Source organism: Echinops telfairi, unplaced genomic scaffold, assembly GCF_000313985.2.
Source record: "Echinops telfairi isolate 266 unplaced genomic scaffold, ASM31398v2 ScPeMD7_60;HRSCAF=208, whole genome shotgun sequence".
NCBI lineage: Eukaryota > Metazoa > Chordata > Mammalia > Afrosoricida > Tenrecidae > Echinops > Echinops telfairi.
In genome coordinates, this window is record NW_022103958.1 from 37,641,707 (window position 1) to 37,652,415 (window position 10,709).

The following is a 10,709-nucleotide window of genomic DNA, read 5'->3' on the forward strand; positions in this document are numbered from 1 at the left end:
GCTATACTTTTTGATAGCCGGGCACCATCAGCTTTCTTCGCCACATTTGCTTATGCACCCCTTTGTCTTCAGTGATCCGTTCAACACCTCGTTATCACACAGGTTGATATGTTGTTCCATGTGGGCTTTGCTGCTTCTGAGTTAGATGGCTGGCCTCAGTTCTTTAAGGTAGCGATGCCTTGTACCCCGCTTCTTTCTGTGCGTAGCCTCCCCATTCACCAGGCTGGTTTCTTTACCTGGTACTTTGGACCTGTTCTCCGCCTGATGCTTTTGGCAAGGTGTAAGGTGCCCTAGGGGAAGAGTGGGTTACGTGTTGGGCTGCTAACTGCAAAGTTAGCAGTTCCAATCCACAGCTGCTCCCTGGGAGAAAGAAGGAACTTCCTGCCAAATGGGGCAGTTCTACCCCCTCCTCTCGGGCTGCTCTGCGTCGAGATTGACTCAGAACAGCAGTGAGTTAGAGCAAGTGTGTTATACGCCTCATGGTCCATACCGTCTGTAAGCCTCAGCTCCTGCTGTGATTTGCCTGATTCTCTTGGTATTAACCCACTTCCGATGACTAAGATAGAGAAAACTGCTTGTTCCAATGGTCTCCTTTGTAGGCAGAGAGTTTTGCAGCAAACTCTCTCAAAAGCCATGGGTCAGCCCCTAGATTGGATGCTCTGGATCAGTAGGCTACCCCTGAGCCAGTCAGCTGGGAGAAGGGAGGTCACAGACCACTTGCTCCGTCTCATAGTTGTGTGGGCTGCTGGTGCGCGCTAGCTAGTCGGAATGCACTCAGCGGCGAGCAACAACGGTTCCTTTCACGGGGCTGAGGTGCTTTTTCGGAAAGAACAAGGCACTTAGATAAGTAGCTGCTGACATTGGTTCTCTTGGCCTTTTTCGTGTGTTCTCAACAGGTTCTCTGTGATGGGACCATGTAGCTCAGGGCTCAGGGCTGGGACATGACCAGTGGGGCCACCACTCAAGCTTCAGACACCAGCATTCCAGGCAGAAAAGGGAAGCACTAATGCCATTCCATGGTAACCTTGTGGTTTTCAACATCTCAGTCTCATTCCTCCAGAAACTTATGTCTCATTTGCTGTCTCAGAGAACTTATGTCTCATAGAACTGTGTCTCAAGAACTATGGTTCTTGCAAGCATCGAACCAAACCCATTGCCATCAGGTTGATGCCAACTCATAATGCCCCTATAGAAATAGACTTGCCAGCCTGCTTTGTGGGAAGCAGCAGGAAAGAAGAGTTGGTAACGGTGGGCATTAAATCAGTCATCTGATAGTGCCCGCCATTGGGCTTCTCAAACATGTTAAAGCTGCAGACACCTGCCTTCGGACAACATCTTGTGTGGACGTGCATTGGGAGAAGCTGTTGGAAGTGGGGTTGCGATGGATACAGTGAAGATGAGACTGAGCTTTCTGTGGTCAGCACCCCATCATCAAGTAGTAAATATTTCCTGCTCTTCAGTTGTCCATCATCCATATGCTATATAATTTGCACCCATGTCTTTTATTTTGGAGACCCCCCCACACGCATGTAGACGTGGAAGGTAATTCTCATTTCTAATTAGGAAGCCCAAGACTTAGATTCTTCTTCTCTAAGTTCCACCAAGTAGGCTTTCCTTCCTGGATCTTTGAATTGTGTGACACTGCTGTGTCTGGGGAGGGGCCTGGTGGCGAAGTGGTGGCTCCTTAGGTGGCTAACTGCAAGGTCAGCCATTGGGAACCCCTAGCCACTCCTTGGGGAAAAGGTGGAGCAGCTTTCTACTCCCATCCAGAGTTCCAGTCTCAGAAACCCACAGGGCAGTTCTACCCTGTCCTGTTTGGTCACTATGAGTTGGCATCAACTCCATGGAGGTGAGTTTGGGTTTTGGGGTTTGGGTCCCGCTGGGGGCGGTTTTCCTCTTAACCACTGTGCCACACGCACCTGCCGGTGCCTGCTCTGTGGCCTGTGGTGTGATTCCAGTAGCCCAACTCTCTCACTTCCCATGACCAGAACCCAGTCCTATGGTTTCCCATTGATTCTGTGAGCCTTGAGTCTCGCCAGTGCCTTGCCTTTTTTGCTGAAGACTGGGTCAGTTTCTCTTGCTTTTAGCCCCAAACCATGGGTGATACAAGGCTAATGCAACTAAAGCTTCAGAGGCAATTCTGCAGAACTTCTAGCATAGCAAGGGACATAGTTTAAAATCTGCTGCCTCAGGATAAATCTCTTGCAATGGAATCAAGGGGCAAAAGTACAGATATTTTAAAATGTCTTGATCATTGTTGTCCAAGATTACCCCAAAGTGTTGTGTAAAGTTATCTCACCACAAGCATTGGTATTATTGGTGTTTTAATTTTTGCTTGTATCATGATAAGAAATCAGCACACATTATCTATTTTATTTTGTCCCTTCTGGAACATAGGAAATGAACCCATTTTACTTCTGCTAGCTTATAATTACATTTCTATTTGTAGACATGATTCGTGTATTCAAGCTTTAATTTTTCTTTTAAAGATAAGGACTTTGTATAACTTAGATATTCATTCTTTGAATGCCAACTGCAAACATTTTTCCTAGTCTGTTTCCTTTTGATCTTATTATTTTGTATGGAAGCTCCACATTTTATGTAGTAAAGTCTACTCATTTTTTCTTTGTGATTTCTTCTTTTGCCTCAATGCTTTAAAAGTTACCATTCCTCCAAAGATCTGATAGTGAATTCAATTTCCTGCCCATTTTTAGAAAATGTGGTTTTTATATATTTAAGGCCTCAATCCACAGGAGATACATTTTTGTATATGGTATAAAGATGCGAATCTAAATGATCATGCTGCCTTTTAGTTTCATGTGCCCTTGAGAATAATCGGGCCTCTCGTTTTCTTTTCTCTTTCTTTGTTTTGGGTTTCAGTAATGCAAAGAAAATTGTCCAGGGAGCCTGGGGCTTGTTATTGAGAGAAATATGAATAAAATGGACAGAGAGAGACCAAAATCTTAGACAACTGAGAGAGCAACAGAGAGGGCGACGACGGAGACAGAGACAGAGGGCCTGAAAGAGAAACCAAGATTAGAGTCTCAGGGGCGTGAAGCCAAGGGAGGGGTTTGTGTGCCTCAGGCGGGGACGGCCTGGTGGCCACACATCACTGACAGTCTGAGGTGAGGTCATGTGGCAGCCATGAAGGAGGTTCCTCACACGGCTGTCCACATCAGCTTGGGCCAGTTCCCTGCCCCAAAGAGGCCTTGGATGTCATTTGGGGACTCCGGCTCCTCCTCATGCTCCAGTTGGCACTAGAGCTGGGGGACCTCACACACACACACACACACACACACACACACACACACACACACACACGACTCTTCTTTCTACATATACTCCACACTCATACACACGACTTCTCCTTCCTTCCCTCTGGTCTGGCTGTCGGTAGGCCTTCACGGAGGGCGATCACCAGATGAGGCGGTGTAGTCCAGACATCTCCGTCTGAGCCTGCAGTCCCATTCCTCCATCCCTTATCACGTGCAGCTCCACTCTACGTCTGAGAACGGAAGTCCGACAAATCTCTCACAGGGCCCCTGGCAGATGCTTTCCTCACTGTCATCGGCCGTCCTTGAGGCGAGGAGCACTGGGCATGGGGTGTGACGAGATGGGGAGTCGCAGTTTTTGAACACCTGCTATGAGTTAGGCCTTAAAGTAGGAACTCAATGCAATTACCTTGTTTCATTCTCACAATGCCCTTTGGAGGTATTATCCTTACAGAGGGGCAAAATGTGCTTGCAAATAAAAGGCAGATCTGGGCTTTGAACCCTGGTCCTGTTGCCTTCCAAATCTTGTCATTCTTTCCCCGGCATCAAGACAGTGGGCTTATTCTACATCCCCACTGGCGATGATCATCTCTGGAATGCTCCCCACTTTTTCTCCCCAACCAAATGCCATCTTCCCAGCGCTCCAGCCGACAGGGGAGCTTTCTTACTATCTCCTGCAGCTCAGCCTCCATTTGGCACGAGGCCTTACTGGTAATGCTGTCTTCTACTCTAAATATTGTGGCATTTTTGTCTTGTCAACTGAGTTGCACCCTGGCGTTGTGTATATTCTTCCTTCAGAGTCCCTCTATTGCAGTGGCTCTCAAGCTTTCTAATGCCCGCAACCCTTGAAGACAGTTCATGTTGTGGTGACCCCCCCACCCATAACATTATTTTCGTTGCCCCTTCATCACTGTTGTTTTGCTCCTGTGATGAATTGGGCGACCCCTGTGAAAGGGTCGTTCGACCCCCAGAGGGGGCTCAACCCACAGGTTGAGAACCGCTGTTCTATCGCATCCCCCAATGCAGCCTAATGGGTGGGTCGTTCGTTCACTGGCACAGGTGAATGAACGTTTTTGGAACCCCATGTATGGCCAGGCTCTGAGCTGGGAACTGCAAATGTAAAAGAATCGGTATTTTCAAAAAACCGCGGCTTAATGGCCACGTGTTGTTGGTCGGTGCCTCTCCGCAGGTTCCGTCCGACCCGCAGGGGCCCAGTGGACAGTCCCGCCAGCCTCCCCATTGCTGTGGCCACCGATGTTCCAGCCACTGTGTCAATCCAGCTCGTCTGCTTTACCAAGCAGGATGTCCTTTTGTCCCTAAGAGGTATTGTTAGGTTTCTCGGGTGGAAATACCTCGGTCCTTGGCTTCGTGCAAGAAAGAATTCACTCCGAAGCCTGGTTTGTGACCCAAGTGAGTGTTATAAAGGACAGAAGACGGTTCCGGTTTTACACAGGTGCCCTCAGGGCACTTCTCACCCGCGCATGGAAAACTGAGGACAGAGAAGTGTCGCAGCCTGGGAAGGGGGAGCAGCTGGGAAGGAAGGGGGCTTCGGATCCTGGCTTTTCCGGCCCGTTGGGAGGTGTGGTGAACGGTCCTGGTTGACCCTGTTGGCTGAATTAAGCTCACCTGGCTCAGATTGGGGCCCACCCAGATGTGCCCCTCACCTCGGTGTACCGCCCCTTCCTGCCTGGGAGCCTGAATTTGGAGCATGCCCAGTAGACACCCTGGTCCCTATTCTGGCCACCTGACAGTATTTACTAAATGTTTGTCAAAAAGTATTCTCCAGCTCCGGTCCTGGCTGTGTGACGACTCAGGCACTGGTGTGGTTCAGCCACAGACAGGAGTGTGGCAAGCAGGGTTCTCTTCCAGATTCCTGTGCCCAGTCTCCATCGCGCACGAACACCTGTGCCAAGACCAGATGGCACGGACTTGCTTCTCCTCACTTGATACTTTCAGACCTAGACCTTGGGGGACTGTGATTGGTCTACATCTCCAATGAGGAGCACCCAAGGGATGATAGCATTTATCTTGCCTTGAGGTCCGACAGCCCTGAGATCAAAAACAGCTTCCCCTTATGTGATCCTTTCCCCTCCCGAGCCGTAGGCACCTTACCTGTCAAAGTAGGATGTTAATAGTACCCGTCTGTCTCATGTGGCTTAATAGGCAGTACACACCAGACAATCACCAGTTAGAAAAACACAGACGATGATACTTGTAATGAGAGCTTCTAAACCCTCAAAGTGTGACTCTCGGCTCCTCTACGGCCTTCCCTGATTTTCATTTCTTTTCATCCCTGGTTAATTAGCACACAGCCTATACTTCTTGAAAGCCAAAGGGGGCTGATATGTATATTTTGGACATGCAACAATTTGTCTGCATTTGTAGAAACTCACAATCATAATTATATTTAATGTTGCAAAAACAAATGGTGTTCTGAAATAACTCAAGGTAAGTTATGTGTAGAAAATGATTTGTACATTCATTTAAAAATATTTTAGTTATTAATTTTTTTCAAGTAGGTAAGCTATTTAAAAAGGTACCACCCTCATTCCACCCTCCTGCTATTGTTGTTATTTCCATCTGAAATGCCTACAGAGGCTCAGAGTGGTTTTACTGACCTGCTCCTCAGACATTCAGTGGGTCAGTAGTGAGGATGGGACTTGAAGTCATCTTAATTCAAAAGCCATGCCCCTGATACCACGGAGTTCAAGAAGGAAGAAAATGTTTTGAAATAGATGTTGGTAGCAATTGTATAATACTGCTTGGTGTGAGTGAATGATGGAATGGTATGATTTCTAGATTAGCTCCTAATAAAATGGTTTGGGGATGGGCTGGGGAAAGCCATGTTCTTCCTATTATACCAATCTAATCTATCCTTGGAAGAAGTACGGCCAGAGTACTCCTTCGAGGCAACAATGGTGAGACTTCATTTTGCATACTTTGGACATGTCAGGAGAGGCATGTCCCAGTTGCACATGGTCCCCGTAGCACCATAAAACCACCAAACCAGACCCACTACCATAGAATCAATTCCAACTCATAGTGACGCTACACAGGGTTCTCGAGACCTTAAATAGCAGAGGAGCAGATAGCCTCATCTATCTCCCAAGGAGCAGCTGGTAGGTTTAAACTGCCAACCTTGTAGTTAGCAGGCCAACACTTAACCACTGCACCACCGGGCATTTTGAATATTTCTTGCGAAATTGCTAGACATGAGTTTCTTGCGTTTGACTCCAGGCTTATTAACTTAGAAACTCAGGAGGTGGGTTCCCAGAAATCTGTACTGTAACCAGGTCTCTAAGTGACTCTGATTCATGCTGACAGTTGAGCAATACTTGGTTTGGGGGAGAGAATGGAGTCATCTTGCCAACACCAGGGGAAACCCTACTAGACATGGAAGCCATACAAAACAGGGCTGAGAGCTGTAGAGAATAAGAGTCCTGAAGTCAACATTTGAGTCATGTAGTCTATTCATGCTCAAAATTAGGTCTACTGCTGGATCGTAACTTAGTTACATGAAAAAATAATTTTGAAACATTTTCAATTTGAGTTGTTTTCCTGTCATTGACAAATAAACCCTGACAATCAAGAGCTCTACTTATTTCCATTCCTTATTTTTTAGGGAGAGAGTTTCCTTAGAATAGTGGTTCTCAAAATGTGGACCCTAGATCACTAGCAGCTGCAGCAGCAGCAGTATCACCCTCACCTGGGAGTTTAAAAAAAATGTATGCTCAGACCCTATCCGACTTGGGAGAAAGACTTCCGGAGAAATCCACAACTTGTGCAAATCCACAGGGGCAGTTCTACTCTGTCCTACTGGGTCGCTGTGAGTCGGAATTGACTTGTAGTCAGGGAGCAGTAGTGATTTTATCAGAGACTTCCTGAATTAGGATTTGGGAGGATGCAATCTGCATACCAATATGGTCACCAAATGACTCTGATGACCACTAACATTGGAAAAGCCACTAGAGATTTCTGTCTGGCCTCTCTCCCACCCACCTCTCACACACATGGGCTCCGGGAGTGGGTTGAAAGAATGATCGGAATATGTCCAGTTGAACTCCTATTCTCTTTGAATAAAGGGTCAGCTACTTTACGTTCTTCTAGTCCAGACATTTGAGGAGCCCTGGTGGCATGGTGGTTACACGCTGGGTTGCTAAGTGCAAGGTCAGTAGGTCAAAAGCACCCACCTCTCTGTGGGAGAAAGAGAAAGCTTTCTCTTCCTGTAAAGAGCGCCAGTCGCAGTGTACCTTTGGTGGAGACAGATCCCCACACAATGAAGCCTGCAGTAATAACTGGGTCAGTTCATTCTGGAGAAGCGCGTGAGTTTATGTGGCTGTTCCGTTCCTGGGATGGTTGACCTTGGTTCTTACTTCTCAACCTTGACAGAAGTTGTAGATAGTACACGCTATCCTTGGAAAGCATGCAAAGCCGCATGGTGGGGCTGTGGCAAAATCCACGACTGAAAATGTGGCCACTTCAGGGGAGTGTGAAAAACCACGAGGAAAATGACCATTAAGAGGAGTCCTCAGAACCAAAAGAGGAGTCCTGAAACCAGAAAAAAAAAGAAGAGCGAGTATGATCACTGAGAGGGAGTGCGTACGTGCACCACACACACGTGATAATCATCCTACCCTCTGACCTGCAAGAGAGCACCTGAAAGAGCGGGTGGCCTGCCCTCAGTCTGCTATTTGTCCCCTCCTTTCTCCACTGGCTGGGGGTGGGGTGGGGTGGGTTGGTGTGGTTGAGGTTATTGGTTGATCTTAGTGGCTGAGTGTAGGCGTGTGATGTGTGATGCAATGTCCCTGGTGCCTAGTGTAGGTGTGCCCAGGTTGACCTCCACTTTGGCCTAGGTGACTTTAGTCTGCATAGGCCCAGTTTTGGATTGTCCCCATAGGTGTCTAATGTGTGCCTGATTTCTTGGCAACCCCTTTATGGTGGCATGGCCAGCTAATTTCCATTTAGCGTAGGCGTTTGGTGACGACAACTCCCTTTATTCCTACCTGTCGTGGCAATCACCCTGAAGCCATCTCGTCCAATATAGTCCTCATCGGTAAGAAAGCTGACATTTTCTTCTCCATCTGTTGACTTCCTAGGTCCCATTGTTTAGAACCTGGGTGAGGAAGACAAATGTTATTTATTAGAGCATGCCCCTCCTTACTGCCTCATCACTGACTAATAATATAAGAGGGCAGTTGGAGCAGAGAATCTCTCAGGGCCCCTTTTAGATCTAACATTCTAGGCCAATGGCTCACCCTCTCTCTCTCTCCAGGGCCGCTGTGTACCCTGTGAATAAAACCTTGTTTGTTCTCACCAGACCCCTGGGTGTTTTGCCTACTGGAGACAGAAGCATTCCTTGCCCCACGGGACACAGGAGGGGAGATTACAATCACAAAGCATTTCCTTTCAGTTCTCTCCTGAAACAGTGTAATTCAGGGGTGGGGGCCCTGGCCTGCAAACCAGTGCATTTAAAAAAAGCTTCCTAGGGACTGTATACTTCTTTATAATCTGGTTCTGCCAGCTGCCTCCCCTAAATCCAGAGGGCTGCATTTGAAACCGTGCTTTCCTCTCCTGGAGGCTGGGGATATGTTAGCCTATCCTGTGAAGGAGGGAGCCCGGTAGGCGCAGAGGTGAAGAGTGGGGCTGTGATCCACAGGTTAGCAGTTTGTAAACCAATCGGGGCTCCATAGGAGAAAGATGGGGAGTTGTACTCCTGTCAAGAGTTACAGCCTTAGAAACCTACGGGGGCCATTTTACCCAGACCGATGGAGTCACTATGAGTTGGCATCGGCCTGATGGCAGTCAATTTGTTTGTTGTGGGTGATGGAAGATAGGACTTCCTTCTTCTCAGTTCTACTTATTCTCTTTTGGTCTGCTCTGAGTTCTTACGTGTGTGACTTAGGTTTACATCAGTTTGACATTGCACAATTTATACATATTTGCTTCCACTCATCATTTCAGTCCTCTGAGGCTCCCACTTCCTCTCTGCGTTTCCTGTTTTGCCATTCCTCCCCCTTTCCTAATCCTCGGACCCTTGTCCTTGGGGAGATGCTGCCCTTGGGATCTTCGTTGGCTGTAGGATGTAGATTGTTCTAACACAGGGGTGAGTTCAGTCCCATACCTAAAAGTGACTAAGGACCGTAGTCTGGGAGGGAGGGGTGGGTGTTGGTCAATCTCTAGCCCATCAGTAGGCCTGGTCTCTTTTGCGATTTAGGGTTTGGTTGCACATTTTTCTCCCACTCTATCCAGGAACTTCCAGCACGATGCTTCCCAGAGCAGCTGGTACTAGGAGCTGGGCACCACCAGTTTGAGTTATGGAGACGGCTGTGTGGCCCGCGAGTCCAGCAGACTGAGTGCTTCCATGCGTCTTTCCCTCTCCATCACTCTTCCTTCCTCTGCATGGGGAGAGACGGACAGCAGCGCTTTAGATGGCTGCTCACAGGCTGTGAAGACCCCAGGCGCTACTCACCAGTGTAGGATACAGAACAGTGTCAACATATGACAATTGACATTGATATCCCTCAAGACTTGCAAAAATTTAAATCAGCCACCCGATGAAGGTCTTGATGAAGGGCAAGAATGAAGGAAAGATCCATTTAGAACTCTGTGAACCAGGCCTGGGTGCTACAGAGAGGTCAGTTTTGGAGGTTCAGCCTCTTTCAGTGCACTTCTCTTCTGAATGCCATTTCAGGGAAGAGAGAGCAACCATCCTGGTTCAACCTGAGTGAGCTAGGGAACCAGAGGTATTTGTCGACATTGACCTCAGTTCTGAGCCTTCTTGTAAACAGTTCACCCTTCCTCCCAGATCATCGAACTTTTCTTTATTTTTACCTAATCAGATCATGGACGTACAACTCTGGTCTTACTATTCCTCCATGTCATTAAGAAAAGCTTCACATGATGCCCCTCACTGGCCCATGGCCCTGCGGGGCACAGCACCTGAGACACAGTGTGGGAATTGCGCCCGATCTGATCCTGCCACACCGAGGCAAAACATTACAGGGGTGCAACAGAACAGCAAGGGAATGGAGCAGCGAGGTCCCCAGGGAATGCTGAAGGTGGACTTTGGGGCCAGGGCGTGGTGCCCCAACAGACTGGACTGGAAAACATTCCTAAAGGCCAACAAGCAATTCTTGAACTAACTACAAGCTTTTCTTTCTTGTTGTGTTTTGTTCTTTGTCAGTGGTTTATTGTTGTTGTTTTGTTGTATATTGTTGCTTGGTTTTTCTCTGTCTTGTTTTTGTGCATGTTATTATCTAAGCAGGTCTGTCTAAATAAGATAGGCTGGATGAACAATCTGGAGGAGAAAACCATGGGACTGACAGTTCCGGGGGGACATAGGATAGGGGAAGGTAGGGGGAAAGGAAGTGGTGTTAACAAACCCAGGGACAAGGGAACAACAAATGATCCAAATTGGTGGTGAGGTGGGTGTGGGAG

The 10,709-nt window shown here is 47.8% G+C and overlaps 1 long non-coding RNA gene across 1 annotated transcript; it reads right to left on the minus strand.

Moving 5' to 3' along the window:
* Positions 1-4,687: 4,687 nt before the first annotated feature.
* On the minus strand, positions 4,688-9,595 carry LOC123521773. Its single transcript, XR_006680120.1, has 3 exons — positions 9,394-9,595; positions 8,276-8,385; positions 4,688-7,820 (listed from the first exon to the last, which is right to left on the minus strand). It is a non-coding gene; the product is annotated as an uncharacterized LOC123521773 (long non-coding RNA).
* Between the last annotated feature and the right edge of the window lie 1,114 nt (positions 9,596-10,709).